A 17,278-nucleotide genomic window follows, 5' to 3' on the forward strand; every position below is an offset into this window, starting at 1 on the left:
ACTAGAGTAATAGATTATGAAGCCCTCATCTCTACTCACTGTGTTGAAAATATAGCTTTTTTTTCAAATCTTCTTATCTCCAACTTAGCTAAGTTTTTTTCTTTTAAATTATATTTAGAAAACTAACTTTAACACATGACATTGCTAAATAAGAATACATAGGTTTCAAGTAAACATTTCCATAGCACTTGAACTGTTGATTACATTGTACACCCATAACCCAAAGTCAAATCATTTCTGTTACCATATATTTGTCCCTCTTTATCTTCCTTCCTCCATTCCCTCCCCCATCCCCTTGCCCCAGGTCCTTTTCACCCTGCTAACCACTGCACTTTTATCTTTGTCCATAAGACTCATTTTTATATTCCACCTATGTGTGAAATCATCAAGTTCTTAGCTTTTTCTGATTTACTTATTTTACTCAGTAAAATGTTCTCAAGGTCCATCCATGCTGTCATAAATGGTACTATATCATCATTTATTTTTTTAAGATTTTATTTATTCATTTTAGAGAGAAGAAAGAGTGAGAAAGAGAGAGAGAGAGAGAGAGAGAGAGAAGGGGGGAGGAGTAGGAAGCATCAACTCCCATATGTGCCTTGACCAGGCAATCCCAAGGTTTCATTCTTTTGCATGTGGTTTTCCTATTTTCTTAGCATCATTTATTGAAGAGGTATTTTTTCTCCATTGTGTTTTTGTCTCCTTTGTCAAAGATGATTTGTTCCTATATATGTGGTTTTATTTCTGGGCTCTTGACTCTGTTCCATTGATCTATATGTCTGTTTTTCTGCTATAGCTAGGTTTTTCTTTTTTTTTTTGTTTTTTGGTTTTTCCATTTATGTGCTATGATTTTTTTTTATTTAAAAAATTAAAATTAACAGGGTGACATTGATCAACAAGTGTGTATCGATTTCAGGTAAACATCACTACATCACTTGAATAGTCAGTTTTGTTGTAGGTTTTTCAAATAATGTTGAACATATTATATCTGAGAACCATCACTTTGTGGAAACCTACTGTAAACTTAGAATGGACAATGAGAGCCTAAAAATGATTAATATCTTATATTGTTCAGACAATGTAGAAGATTCTGGTAAGAAATGGACTCTTTAAAAGGAAGCCCTTCTTCACTCCTAACAGTAATCCAGGCTCTTCTTCTACCTTATTGTCCAATATTCATCTGATGAAGTATAATGATGGGGAAAACATTACTGGGCCCCAGTCTCAGCATCACACATGTTACCTGTGTTTCCTGACCTCTCTACTTTAAATTTTGTCACCTATAAAATGGATGTAATAATGACGCTTATTTTACAATGTTAGGACCAATGAGGCAATAGATATGAATCACTTCGCATAGTCCTTGACACATAATAAATGTTCAATAAGTAGATATAACTACTAATACATACTATTACTTCATAGTAAATAATTAAAATTATTTACTACGTGGGGTTACTGGCTATATCTCTTTCTTAAACACAAAGAAAATTAACTGTGTGTTATTAAAATTATTTTAGCTGTAGTGTTACATGATCAAATTTGTTTGTTGAATGATCTTTGTGACTGCTGTCTGGAGAATGAATATGGGTATACAAAGATGAAAGTATAAAACTAACTAGAAAACTACTACAATAAATATAGGTAAGAGATGGTCGTGGCTTGGACTAGAATGATATCAATGCAGGGGAATGCAAAATTAATATGAGAGATTCTGAAGATAAAAACAGACTTGGAAATAGATTGGATATTAGGAAGATGAAAGAATTAATATAGCTCTTAATTTTCCACTATAGGCAGTGAGTTGGATAGTGATATAATTAATAGAAATGAGAAATAAACAAAGATTAAAGGGAATAGGAATAGAAGTAACGTGATTGGAGTTGAGGACAGTCTACAGATCATTATCCAGTATGCCATACTGAAAGTTTTAACAATCCTCTGACCCTGAGTCTTTTCTGTAGCTAGTCACATAAATGATGAAGTAGGTCAAGGCTTGACTTCTTTCCTTTATTCCTCCTACCTCAATGCCCCACTCATATATCAGGCTGAGACCTACTCTTAATTTAGAGCTCTCTTTCCCCTTTTTGCCAACCTCTATTATAAATCTACCTTTGCCACCTAGTTTAGTGTATCCCAAGGTTCTCTTTACCAAGCCACAGTCGCAGAGCAACAGGGAAATGCAACCTGGTCTCATCTCTCCAGACAGAAGATAACAGAAGCTCCATCTCCACACATACTGCAGATGGCTTTTCCAGTGTACCTGAATCATTACCAGCTAGTAGCAGCAATCATTGGGACTTGGATGTGAGCTGCAAAGTATAGAATTGTGACAACAATTCCAGTGCCATGCAGACTTTACCTGGATGTGGACTTTTCCTGGACTCTTGCTCCTTGTGACAGCTCCTAACGGACTGAACTGGGGTTGGGTTGCATTTTTCAGAGATTTGGCATGGTGTTGGGGCCAACTTGGACTTGGTGAACATGTTAAGGACACTACTCTTTTATGGATTCTTGCTGTATTGGCCAAGAGTTTGCTTAAAGGCTTTAATCACTGTAAAAAAAAATAGAAAACTGGATAAAGAAGATGTGGCACATATACACCATGGTATACTATTCAGCCATAAGAAATGATGACATCAAATCACTTACAACAAAATGGTGGGATCTTGATAACATTATACGGAGTGAAATAAGTAAATAAAAAAAAAAAAACAAGAACTGCAGGATTCCATACATTGGTGGGACATAAAAACGAGACTAAGAGACATGGACAAGAGTGTGGTGGTTACGGGGGGTGATGGGAGGGAAAGAGGGAGAGGGGGAGAGGCACAAAGAAAACTAGATAGAAGTTGAGAGAGGACAATTTGACTTTGGGTGATGGGTATGCAACAGAATTGAATGACAAGATAACCCGGACATGTTTTCTTTGAATATATGTACCCTGATTTATTGATGTCACCCCATTAAAATTAATAAAAATTTATTTATAAAAAAAGGCTTGACTTCTCATACCTTTGACAGTATCTTTACAGTGTTTTAATTTTAGCTAGTGAAGATGAGAATTTTTCAAATATCTATTGCCATTTGTATTTCCTCTTGGGAGCAGTCTGTTCATGTCCTCTCCTCATTTTTTTATTGGTTTACTTGTTTGTTGCTTAGTTTTGTGAGTTCCATATAAACTTTGGATAATAACCCCTTATCTGAGCAGTTTTTGCAAATATTACCTCTCATTTTATTGACTGCCTATTTGTTTTGTTGTCAGTTTCTTTTGCTGTGCAGAAGGTTTTTATAATAGTTTGATATAGTCCCATTCATTTATTTTTGCCTTTACTTCTCTTGCCTTTGGGATCAAATTCATAAATTGTTCTCTACAGCAAAGGTCCATGAGCTTAGTACCTGTGTTTTCTTCTATGTAATTTATTGTTTTAGATCTTATATTTAGGTCTTTTATCGATTTTGAATTAATTTTTGTGCAAGAGGACACAATGTAGTCATTTCATTCTTTTGCATGTGACTTTCCTATTTTCTCATCATTATTTACTGAAGAGGCTTTCTTTTCTTTGTTGTTTGTTTTTGGCTTCTTTATCAAAAATTATTTGCCCATATACATGTGGTTTTATTTCTTGGCTTTCGATTCTGTTCCATTGGTCTATGTGTCTATTTTTCTGCCAATACCACACTATTTTGATTATTGTGGCTCTGTAGTATAATTTGAAGTCAGGTATTCTAATGACTGCAGCTTCTAGGTTTTTTCTCAAGATTACTTTGGTTATTCAGGGTTTTTTATTTTTTCCATACAAATCTGATAATTTTTTGTTTCATTTATTTAAAACATGACATAGGAATTTTTCTGGGAATTGCATTAAATTTGTATATATTGCTTTGGGTAATATGGCCAATTTAAAGATATTTATTCTTTATGTCCAAGAACATGGGATATTTTTTTTCATTTCATTGTGTCTTTTTCAATTTCTTATAATAATGCTTTGTAGTTTTCAGTATATATGGTAGGTCCTTTATATTCTTTGTTATGTTTATTCTTAGGTATTTTATTTTATTTTTTTGTTACCACTGTAAAAGGGATTATATTTTTGAGTTCATTTTCCAAAGTTTTTTTGTTGGCATATATGAAAGCAAGAGACTACTGCATATTAATTTTGTATCCAGTGACCTTCCTGTATGGGTTTATTGTTTCTTTCTGTGGAGTCTTTGGGGTTTTCTATATACAGGATCATGTCATCTGCAAAAAGTGAAACCTTTACTTCTTCTTTCCCTATCTGAATGCCTTTTATTTGTATCTCTTGTCTGATTGTGCTGGCTAGAACTCCCACCACTATGTTGAATAGGAGTGGTGAAAGTGGGCAGCCTTGTCTTGTTCCTGATTTTACAAAAAAGTTTTCATATTTTTATCATTTAGTATGATGTTAGCTGATGGTTTGTCACATATGGTCTTTATTATATTGAAGTATTTTCCTTCTATACAGATTTTATTGAGTGTTTTAAACATAAAAGGATGTATTTTATTAAATGTTTTTTCATATGGTTTTTGTTCTGTTGATATGATGTATTGTGTTAATCGTTTTACATATGTTGAACCATCCTTGTGTTTCTGGGATGAATCACACTAGATCCTGATGTATTATTTTTTTTATGTGCTGTTGTATTTGATTTGCTAGTATTTTGTTTAGGATTTTTGCATCTGTACTCATTAGAGATATTGGTCTGTAGTTGTCTTGTTTTGTAATGTCCTTGCCAGGTTCTGGTATGAGGGTTATGTTGGTCTCATAAAATGTGCTTGGAAGTATTGCTTCTTCCTCAATCGTTTGGAAGACTTTGAGGAAAAAAAAGGACACAAATCTCCTTTGAACGTTTGGTAGAATTCACTAGTGTAGCCATATGGCCACTGACTTTTATTTTGGGGGAGGTTTTTAATAGTTGTTTGTCTTTCCTCCCCTGCTTATGGGTCCATTTAAGCTTTCCATTTCTTCATGATTCAGTCTAGGAAGATTTCATAGTTCTAGGAATTTATCCATTTCTTCTAGATTGTTGAATTTGGTGGCATACAGTTTTTCCATAGTATTCTACAATGATCCTTTGTATAGCTACAATATTTGTGATAATTTCTCCTCTTTCATTTTGGATTTTGTTTACATGAGTCCTTTCTCTTTTTTCCTTAGTGAGTCTTGCCAGTGGTTTGTCAATTTTACTGATCTTTTCAAAGAATCAGTTCTTTTTTGTATTAATTTTTTCTATAGTTTTTGGTTTTTTTTCATTTATTTCTGCTATTATTTTTATTATTTCCTTTCTTCTGCTGGTTTTGAGTTGCCTTTGTTCTTCTTTTTCTTGTTCCTTAAGATGTGATGTTAGCTTGTTTACTTGGGCTCTCTTGTTTTTGACATAAGCCTGTAATGATATGTATTTCTCTCTTATTACTGCTTTTGCTGCATCTCAGAGATTCTGATATGTTGTATTGTCATTTTTGTTTGTCTATATATATCTTTTGATCTCTGCTTTTATTTTATTTGTTTGACCCAGTCAATTTTTAGAAGTATGTTGTTTTATTTCCTCATTTTTGTGGGTTTGTGTACTTTTTTTTGCAGTTGAACTCTAGTTTCAAAGCCTTATGGTCAGAGAATATGCTTGGTATAACTTCAATCTTTCTGAATTTGTTGATACCAGTTTTGTAGCTCAACATATGATCTATTCTTGAGAATGTTCTATGTACACTGGAGGAAAATGTATAATCTGACATTCCAGGATGAAATGTCCTATAGATGTCTATTGTGTCCATTTGTTCTAGTGTTTCATTTAAGGCCAATATTTCTTTATTGATTTTCTGTTTGGATGAATGATCTAGAACTGTCAGTGGTGTATTGAGATCTCCAAGTGTGATTATATTTTTGTCAGTTTCTATTTTTCGATCAATTTGTAGATGTCTTATACATTTTGGTGCTCCCTGGTTTGGTGCATATATTTTAAGAAGTGTTATGTCTTCTTGATACAGTGTCCCTTTTATCTTTATGAAATGACCACATTTGTCTCTGGTTACCTTTGTTGTCTTGTAGTCAGCATCGTCAGATATGATTATGGCTACTTCTGCTCTTCTTTGGATATTATTTGCTTGGAGAATTGCTTACAATCTTTTAATTTGAATCTATTTTTATCCTTGTAGCTTAAATGTGTCTCTTGAAGCAGCATGCAGTTGGGTTTTGCTTTTTGATCCAGTCAGCTATTCTGTGCCTCTTTATTTGTGAGTTCAACTCATTTATATTTAATGTAATTATTGACACTTGAGGGTTTCCTATTGTGATTTTATTTCTTTCTTTCTGATAGCTATGTGTCTTGTTTGGTTCTTTTTTTACTTTTCTGTCATTTGTTTTTGTTTGGTTGTATTTCATACTTCTTTCCTCTGTTTCTTCTTCTTCTTTTTTTTTAAAGGTATGTGTTTCAGTAGTAGCACTTTCAGGGGTGTTTAACATTAGGTTGTTAAAAGAAAAATTATCATACTTATTAGAGTCCATTATCTCATGAGTGCTTCTGCACTCTATCCTTCTTTGTTACTGTTGATCTTTGTCTTCTCCCCTTTCATGTTATTGTTGTCAGAAATTATCATTGTTTTTATTGTAGCCTTCTTGGAACTTTTACTGGTAGTTTTGGTGGTTTCTTTTGTTCTGTGTATCTGGTCAGATAACCTTCATGAAGTGGGAGTTTTCTATTGATAAATTCCCTCAGCTTCTCTTTGTCTGTAAATGTTTTTAAATAAAAACATTTATATTTAAAGAATAGCTTTGATGGATATAGTATTCTTGGCTGGTAGTTTCTCTCTTTTAGTATTTTAAATGTTGGAGACCACTTTTTTCTGGTTTGTAGGTGTTCTGCTGAGAAACCTGATGATAGCTTAATGGGCCTTACTTCATATTTTATATTCTTCTTTTCCCGAGCTGCCTTGAGAATTATTTTTTTGTCATTGATTTGTCATAATTTTATTACAATATGCATAGGAGTAGCTCTGTTTGGGCTGAAGTAACTCAGTGCTCTGTTTGCTTCTTGGATTCAAGGCTCTAACTCTTTCCACAGGCTTGGGAAGTTCACATCAATTATTTGTTTGAATATGTTCTCTGTTCCCTTTTCATCTCCTGTTCTTCTGATATACCCATTATTCTTATAATGCTCTTTCTGATGGAGTCAGACAATTCTTGTAGGGCTTCCTCATTTTTTTAAATTCATGAGTCTCTCTCTTCTCTTTGTAATATTCCTACTTGCTTGTCTTCAATGTCACTAATTCTCTCCTCTATATGGCCTGTTTTATTAACTAAACCTGTTACCTCCTTTTTTTATTTAATGTATTGAGTTTTTCATGTCTGTTTGATTCTTTTTTATAGTTTCAATTTCCTTGGTGAAGTACTCTTTTTGTTCATTAAATTACTTTTTGAGATCACTAAATTGCTTTTCAGTGTTTTCTTGTATCTTGCTATTTAGTATTTTTAGAACTTCAATTTTGAGTTCTCTTTCATTTAGTTCCAAGGATTTCATGTTATTGAGATTTTTTATGGAGATTTTTCATCATTTATCAGAGCTACATCTCCATCTTATTTATCTATGATATTTGATTTATTTTTCCTTGATGACATTTGAGAGTGGTATTGTTAATAACATTAACAAGAGATATATTTATGCAACTGGTGTGTGTATCTTTCAGGCACACCTGGGTTTTTTTCTCTGCATATAGTTGTTGAATTTGTTGAAATTTTAAGGGGAGAGAGTGGGGATATCTCTCAGGCCACCATTTCTCTGATACCACTACTCCAAATCCTCCTCCTGGACTTTTTAACTCTCATATTTGTCCACACTGGGGATCCAGGAATTTGTTAATTACAGTTCAGGTTTTCTTACTCCATCACTGGTTCTTGCAGAAGTTTCTGCTTATGGGTTTTTGCTCTTCCAAGTTGTGTGGGTTTTTTTTCTGTAGCCTCCTGCCTCTCTCTCTGATTTTGCACGTAGTGGTTTGCTTGTAACTTTACTTCTCTAATGGATCTCAGAAGAGTTACTGATTTTTCAGTTTGCTCTACTTTTACTTGTTAGGATGTAGTGGAAAGTTCTAAGGTCTTTAAATGCAGAATGGGCAACCACATGTCTTAGTCTTTTGGAGCTCTTATAACAAAAATACTATCGATTAGCTAGCTTAAACAACAAACAAATATTTATCACAGATATAGAGGTTAGGAAGTCCAAAATTTAGGTGTCTATAGATCCGATGTTTGCTGAGCCTTCACTTCCTGGTTCATAGATTGACATCTTCTAGCTGTGTCCTTACACAGGGCAGAGGCAAGGGAGCTTTCTGGTGCATCTTTTATAAGAGCAGTAATCCCATTCACAAGGGCTCTTTCCTCATCACCTCATCACCTCCCTACAGCCCCAACCCCAAATACAATCACATTGGGAATTCAATTATCACATTTGAATTTGGGGGTAACATAAATGTTCAGTCTATAGAACCAGAAATACTGGATTTTTCATCATACTCATAAACAAAATATAAAATTAAGAATATTCCAATCTAGAGACCATGCTACCTTTTCCTCACACTATTACAGAGTGATCAATGGTTTGTCAGTGGCTGTGTCCACACATAACATCAACATCCACAAGAAAACCATATCTTCACTAATTCCAGCATTCAGCAAAGACTAAAAAAGCAGCATTCCTTAAAAATAATATATCCTGGCCCTGGCAAGTTGATGCAGTGGCAGAGTGTTGGCCTGGTGAGTAGATGTCCTGGGTTCGATTCCTGATCAAGACATTCAGGAGAAGCTTCCATCTGCTTCTCCACCCTTCCCCCTCTCCTTTCTCTCTATCTGTTTCTTCCTCTCCTGCAGCCAAGGCTCCATTCAAGCAAAGTTGGCCCAGGCACTGAGGATAGCTCCATGACCTCCACCTCAGGTGCTAGAGTGGCTCCAGTTGCAATGGAGCAACGTCCCAGATGGGCAGAGCATAACCCCCTAGTGGGCATGTCAGGTGGATCCCCGGTCAGGCACATGCGGGAGTCTGTCTCTCTGCTTTCCCACTTCTCACTTCAGAAAAATACAAAAAAATGTAATATATCTTTTTTTTTTATAGTTTTTTTTTTTAATTTTATTTATTCATTTTTAGAGAGGAGAGAGGGAGAGAGAGAAACAGAGAGAGAGAAGGGGGGAGGAGCTGGAAGCATCAACTCCCATATGTGCCTTGACCAGGCAAGCCCAGGGTTTCGAACCGGCAACCTCAGCATTTCCAGGTTGACGCTTTATCCACTGCGCCACCACAGGTCAGGCTATATATATCTTGAAATTACATGACAAACTTAGCATTCATCATGTATAAGTTCCCCAACACACTTTTCTTGAAGCAGAGATACTTTTTGTTCATTGCTTTATTTTGTTTCTATTATTTTGTTTCTAAGAAATATTGCTAGAGTTTTTCCAGTGCTAGTCAAGTCATGGGAGAAACCTCCCAGATCCAGAGGCAGAGGACCTGGCTGATCTCATGACCCTTTCCCCACTGTTGGGCAATGAGAAGGCAGGATTTCTTTGCAAAAATAAAATAAAAAAATAAAATTATATATATATATACACACACACACACACACACACACACACACACTATTTCTGAATGGGCTCATTTTAACTGGTAAAATACCAACAACTTCTTCTGTCTGAGTGCATATAGAAACTGTTTTACTTTTTATTTGTTACTTGCTTAGTTTCCATTAAGCTGCCATGTCAAGAGAAATGATTGCTTTAGAAGCAGTTTCATAAAATACCTAACATCCGTGTCATGCTACCTTCACCTCTAAAATTGCTTCAGATGTGCCTCACAGCATACGTGTCTTTCTTCCAACTAACTGATGGGAGCACTTCCTTTTGAGCCAGATGCTGTATTATTAATTGGTTGAAAGATGTACTACTATTAGCAAGACTAGCCTTACAGAAAAATGTGGTGTACGGCCTCTTAGTCTTATTTGAGGGACAACAGGAAGGTGCCCTTTGCAACAAATATCTCTCCTGCCTGTTCTCTGAGGCTTGAAGTCATTAAATGAGGACTTTGCATTTTCTTTAAAAATTAGAGATAAAGATGATGAATCAGATAGTCTTGGGGGAGAGAACTGAACTCCCACAGCATTTGGTTCATATCTCAGTTATAGCACTGTACTATGTTTCTTTGTAATTTATCTGCTTTCTTGTCTGTCTAATGCCACAAGGCTATGAATTCCTTGAGGGCAGTAACTATGCTTCACTCATCTCTGACTCCTCAGAATTTTTACCAGTATCTGATAGATAGAAAACACTCAGTATACAAAATGACAAAGGAACAAATTAACACATGATCAATTTTATATTTACTATGTTGAAGGACTGAAAAGAAATCCTTCCCTTGAAACAGAGGTGGAGAAGAAAACAAAAGCACTGTCAGGTCCTCAAAAGAGGTGTAGGGAGAGAATAATGATACTCATGACTATAGAATGTCTATTGTTAAAAAGATTGGCACCTTTTCCTAATTCTGGGTATACTTCCCCCATTTACTTTTCAAGGCATTACACCTATGCTGTTTAGTTTAAGAAAAAATAAGTTAAAATCTTGATTAAATATTTTATTTCTCAAGAAGCCAGACAGAGCTAGCTGAGTTTGCTTCCCAAGGATTGATGTTTGCTGTTCCTTTAGAGAATTAGCTCTCACTGCAGGAAGTGATTTGTGAACAGTTTGAGAGAAGACTAATATTAATGTCAAACCCTTTATGAAATGAAAGCTTGTCTAAACTCCAGGTCTGTTCTGGAAAAATTAAAAATCTCTAGACTGGCTGGTTCATTATTATGTTATGTTTTTATAATAAAATGTATGTTGCTCAAAAGATTCAACTGCAAAATTCATGAAGGTTCATGGTAATTTTTATACAAACCAATAACTATAAAAAAAAAGAAAACCTAACCATTATGTTTTTAGCTCATATAAATTACCAAACATTTCACTATTTTTTCAAGTATTTATTGAGCACTTACCATGTGATAAGCTCTGTGCTAATTACTAGGCATATAATACCGAATGAGACAAATAATGTTGTGTCCTGTCACAGGCCATTATGCCACACATCTGATTCCCAATACAGGTATGAGCTTGAAGCCCCCTAAACCTGAATGATAATAATTAAGAGGTTGATGAAATAAGTTCAAGGAGTGTCCGCAGCATACATTGCTTGTTAATTTTTTTTATTTTTTTATTTTATTTTTTAACATTTTTTATTATTATTTAATTTAATGCAGTGACATTGATAAATCAGGGTACATATGTTGAGAGAAAACTTCTCCAGATTATTTTGACGTTTGATTATACTGCATACCCCTCACCCAAAGTCAAATTGTCTTCCATCACCTTCTATCTGGTTTTCTCTGTAACCCTCCCCTCCCCCACCCCACTCTCTCCTTCCTCACCTCATCCCCCCCCATTACCATCACATTCTTGTCCATGTCTCTGAGTCTCATTTTTATGTCCCATCTATGTATGAATTCATATAGTTCTTAGTTTTTTCTGATTTACTTATTTCACTTTGTATAATGTTATCAAGGTCCATCCATGTTATTGTAAATGATCTGATGTTACCATTTCGTACGGCTGAGTAGTATTCCATAGTATATATGTGCCAAAGCTTTTTAATCCACTCGTCCTCTGACGGACACTTGGGTTATTGCCAGATCTTCGCTATTGTGAATAATGCTGCCACAAGCATGGGGCGGCATTTCTTCTTTTGGAGCAGTTCTATGGTGTTCCTGGGGAATATTCCTAAAAGTGGGATAGCCGGGTCAATAGGAAGTTCAATTTTCAATATTTTGAGGAATCTCCATACTGTTTTCCACAGAGGCTGCACCAGTCTGCACCAGCAGTGCAGGAGGGTTCCCTTTTCTCCACATCCTCACCAGCACTTATTCTGCGTTGTTTTGTTGATGAGCGTCATTCTGACTGGTGTGAGGTGATATCTCATTGTGGTTTTAATTTGCATTTCTCTAATGATTAGTGATGTTGAGCATTTTTTCATATGCCTATAGGCCATCTGTATGTCCTCTTTGGAGAAGTGTCTATTTATTTCTTTTGTGCACTTTTTTTAAAATAAATTTTTATTAATTTTAATGGGGTGACATCAATAAATCAGAGTACATATATTCAAAGAATACATGTCCAGGTTATCTAGTCATTCAATTATGTTGCATACCCATCACCAAAATTCAGAATGTCCTCTGTCACCTTCTATCTAGTTTTCTTTGTGCCCCTCCCCCTCCCCGTTTCCCTCTCCCTCATCCTCCCCACCCCAACCACCACACTCTTGTCCATGTCTCTTAGTCTCATTAAAAACAATCTTAAGTGGTGAGTTATTATTCTCTTTGTTCTTGAATTCTAGCTTTAGGGCGCTCTGTCTGATTTTTCTCGTGAAGAAATTATTCTCTTCCGTTGGCTTCTTCCCCTGTCTTTTTTTTTATAAATAAATTTTTATTTTAATGGGGTGACATCAATAAATCAGGGTACATACATTCAAAGAAAACATGTCCAGGTTATCTTGTCATTTAGTTCTGTTGCATACCCATCACCGGAAGAGATATCGTCCTCCGCCACCCTCCATCCAGTTCTCTCTGTACCCCTCCCCCTCCCCCTCTCCCTCCTTCCCTCCCCCCACACCCCGTAACTACCACACTCCTGTCCATGCCTCTTAGTCTCGCTTTTATGTCCCATCAATGTATGGAATCCTGCAGTTCCTGTTTTTCTCTGATTCACTTATTTCACCCCGCACAATGCTACCAAGACTGCACCATTCCACTGTAAATGATCTGATGTCATCATTTCTCCTAGCTGAATAGTATACCATGGTGTATGTGTGCCCCATCTTCTTCATCCAGTCCTCTATTTTTTTTTACAGTGATTAAAAGCCTTTAAGCAAACTCTTGGCCAATACAGCAAGAATCCATAAAAGAGTAGTGTCCTTAACATGTTCACCAAGTCCAAGTTGGCCCCATCACCATGCCAAATCCCTGAAAAATGCAACCCAACCACAGTTCAGCCTGTTAGGAGCTGTCACAGGGAGCAGGAGTCCAGGAAATTTCCCCACAGGAAAAGTCCGCATGGCACTGGAATTGTTGTCACCATTCTATACTTTGCAGCTCATGTCCAAGTCCCAATGACCACTGCTTCTAGCTGGCAATGATTCAGGTAGACTGGAAAAAGCCATCTGCAGCATGTGTGGACATGGAGCTTCTGTTCTCCTCTGCCTGGAGAGTTGAGACCAGGTTGCTTTTCCCTGAAGCTCTGTGACTGTGCCATGGTAAAGAGAACCTTGGGATACACTAAAATGGGTGGCAAAGGTAAATTCATAATACAAGTTGGCAAAAGGAGGAAAGAGAGCTCTAAATTAGGAGTAGGTCCCAGCCTGAAATATAAGTGAAGCATTGAGGGAGGAGGGATAAAGGAAACACCATATATTAAGCAAAGCAGCAGAAAATAGGACTATCAACACCCACAACAGAGATCTTTGAGGGAAGAATAAAAAACCTGACTATTCAGGAAAAACATAGTTAAGTGGCCCTTGTGAAAATGAGATCAGTTTACCTGCTTCTCGGAAGAAACACCCCAGGCTCGTCCACAGTGTCGTAGATGGGGCCAACGGCCCTGGGCACCTTCAGCCTTCAGTGGCAAACCCCAGCCTTCTGGTCAAGGTTAGGTCATAGGTAGCTGGAGCAGGGCTGGAAGAGACTGAACCCTCCCTTAGAGGAGCGAGGGGGAAGCCCACCTTCCAGTGTCTCTGTTTCCTCACAGCAGAGGCGTGTAAGCCTGGCAGGCTTTAGCTCAATGACCTTCCTTTCCACTATTGAAGCAGGACCCAGATGGCATCCTATGAGACCCCTTTGGGGCATTGGAGCCTTTAAGGGTGTATCCTAAAAGCTGGTAGTTCCCCTGATCTCTATTGGGCTTTTTCTGCCTCTAGGTATCTTAAAAGCCATTCTCAGAAGATCTCGCTGAGGGGTTTGAGGATCCCCATCCGCCTATATAAATCTTTTCCATATATCTGGGGCCATTTGGAAAAAGACAAAACAGTGTTTTTAGCTAGATCCAATAAAGAAGGTAGTAGTTTGCAGGTGAAAAAGATTTGGTGTCTCCTGTTCATCAGCATTCAGAAGAAATGTAATTTTTTTTTTAAGTAAAAAGCATGATATGGTAGACCTGTTGGAGTCATTGGCCTGGTGTGCAGGGTTCCCGGGTTCGATTCCTGGCCAGAGCATACAGGAGAAGTGCCCATCTACCTCTCCACCCCTCCCCCTCTCCTTCCTCTTTGTCTCTCTCCTCCCGCCCTCAGCCAAGGCTCCACCAGAGCAATGCCACCCCGGGCACGAAGGACGGCCCCATGGCCTCCGCCCCAGTCGCTAGAATGGCTCCGGTTGTAACAGAGCAACACCCCAGATGGGCAGAGCGTTCCCCCCTGGTAGGCATGCCAGGTGGACCCCAGTCAGATGCATGCAGGAGTCTGTCTGACTGCCTCCCCATCTCCATCCTCAGAAAAATACAAAAAAATAAATAAATAGAAGAAAAAATACTATCAAAAAGGGGGGGAGGATTCCCTTGTGCTAAAGCTCCAGGGAGCATGGAGTGAGCTCGAGTATGTCCCACGAAGCATGGAGCTCTATGTTGACATACAAGTCTCCGAAGAAGGAGGAACTGCTGAAACAATTTATCAGCATTTGTCCCTAAGACAGCAGTTGGGAACACCATACGTAAATATTTGCTGTCTGTCCACAGATTAAGGGGGGAACATGGCAAATGCTGAAAAGCTATGATCTTTGTGCCCCTTTTTGTGCACTTTTTTATTGGATTGTTTGTCTTCCTGATGTTGAGATTTACAAGTTCTTTATAAATTTTGGTTATTAACCCCTTATCAGACGTATTGTCAAATATGTTCTCCCACTGTGTAGTTTGTCTTTTTATTCTGTTCTTGTTGTCTTTAGCTGTGCAAAAGCTTTCTAGTTTGATATAGTCCCATTTGTTTATCCTGTCTTTTATTTCACTTCCCCTTGGAGATAAATCAGCAAATATATTGCTCTGAGAGATGTCAGAGAGCTTACTGCCTATGTTTTCTTCTAAGATGCTTATGGTTTCACGGCCTACATTTAAGTCTTTTATCCATTTTGAGTTTATTTTTGTGAGTGGTGTAAGCTGGTGATCTAGTTTCATTTTTTTTGCAGGTAGCTGTCCAATTTTCCCAAGACCATTTGTTAAAAAGGCTGTCTTTACTCCATTGTATTTCCTTAACCTCCTTTGTCAAATATCAGTTGTCCATAGAACTGTGGGTTTATTTCTGGGTTCTCAGTTCTGTTCCATTGATCTATATGCCTGTTCTTATGCCAGTACCAGGCTGTTTTGAGTACAATGGCCTTGTAGTATAACTTGATATCGGGAAGTGTGATACCTCCCACTTTATTCTTCTTTTTTAAGATTGCTGAGGCTATTTGTGTTCTCTTTTGGTTCCATATAAATTTTTGGAATATGTGGTCTATATCTTTGAAGAATGTCATTGGTATTTCAATTGGTATTGCATTGAATTTATAGATTGCTTTGGGTAAAATAGACATTTTAATGATGTTTATTCTTCCTAACCATGAGCATGTTATATGCTTCCACTTGTTTGTATCTTCCTTGATTTCTTTTATCAATGCTTTGTAATTTTCTGAGTACAAGTCTTTAATCTGCCTGGTTAAGTTTACTCCTAGGTACTTTATATTTTTGGTTGTAATTGTGAAGGGGATTGTTTCCTTAATTTCTCCTTCTGACTGTTCATTGTTGGTGTATGAAAATGCCTCTGATTTCTGAGTATTGATTTTATATCCTGCCACTTTGCTGAATTCATTTATTAGGTCCAGTAGTTTTTTAACTGAGACTTTAGGGTTTTCTATATACTATATCATATCATCTGCAAATAATGATAGTTTTACTTCTTCTTTTCCAAGTTGAATGCCTTTTATTTTTTCTTCTTGTCTGATTGCTGTGGCTAGGATTTCCAGGACTATGTTGAATAAGAGTGGTGAAAGTGCCTTGTTCCTGATCTTAAGGGGATTGCTTTTAATTTGTGCCCATTGAGTATGATGTTGGCTGTGGGTTTGTCATAGATGGCTTTTTATCATGTTGAGGTATGCTCCCTGTATATCCACTTTGCTGAGAGTTTTTATCATGAATGGGTGCTGGACTTTATCAAATGCTTTTTCCGCATCTATTGAAATTATCATGTGGTTTTTCTCCTTTTTCATCAATCTTGTTTACCTTTTCAAAGAACCGGCTCCTAGTTTCATTGATCCTCTGTATTGTTTCTTTAGCCTCTATGTCATTAATTTCTGCTCTGATCTTTATTATTTCCTTCCTTCTACTACGTTTGGGCTTTACTTGCTGTTCTTTTTCTAGTTCTTTTAGATGCAGGGTTAAGTTGTTTATTTGAGCTTTTTCTAGTTTCTTAAAGTGTGCCTGTAGTGCTCTGAACTTCTCTTTCAGTACTGTTTTTGTTGTGTCCCATAGATTTTGAGTTGATGTATGCTCATTGTCATTTGTTTCTAGGAATTTTTTAATTTCTTCTTTGATTTCATTCTTAATCCATTCATTATTTAACAACCTGCTATTTAGTTTCCACGTGTTTGAGAGTTTTTGAGCTTTTCTGTTTTGGTTGATTTCTAGTTTCATGCCATTGAGTATGACGTTGGCTGTGGGTTTGTCATAGATGGCTTTTATCATGTTGAGGTATGTTCCCTGTATTCCCACTTTGCTGAGAGTTTTTATCATGAATGGGTGCTGGACTTTATCAAATGCTTTTTCTACATCTATTGAAATTATCATGTGGTTTTTCTCCTTTTTTTTTTGTTTATGTGATGAATCACATTGATTGATTTGCGAATATTGTACCAACCTTGCCTCCCCAGAATAAATCTCACTTGATCATGATGTATGAATTTTTCCATATATTGTTGGATCTGGTTTACTAATATTTTTTTGAGGATTTTAGCATCTGTATTCATCAAGGATATGGGTCTATGATTTTCTTTCTTAGTGTTGCCTTTGCCTGGTTTTGGAATCAGAATTATGCTTGCCTCATAAAAGGATCTTGGAAGTCTTCCTTCCTCTTGAATTTTTTGAAATAGCTTTAGGAGGATAGGAGTTAGATTATCTTTGAATATTTGGTAGAATTCACTTGTGAAGCCATCAGGCCACAGAGTTTTCTTTTTGGGAGT

The sequence above is a fragment of the Saccopteryx bilineata genome, chromosome X, assembly GCF_036850765.1.
Source record: "Saccopteryx bilineata isolate mSacBil1 chromosome X, mSacBil1_pri_phased_curated, whole genome shotgun sequence".
In the NCBI taxonomy this organism is placed as follows: domain Eukaryota; kingdom Metazoa; phylum Chordata; class Mammalia; order Chiroptera; family Emballonuridae; genus Saccopteryx; species Saccopteryx bilineata.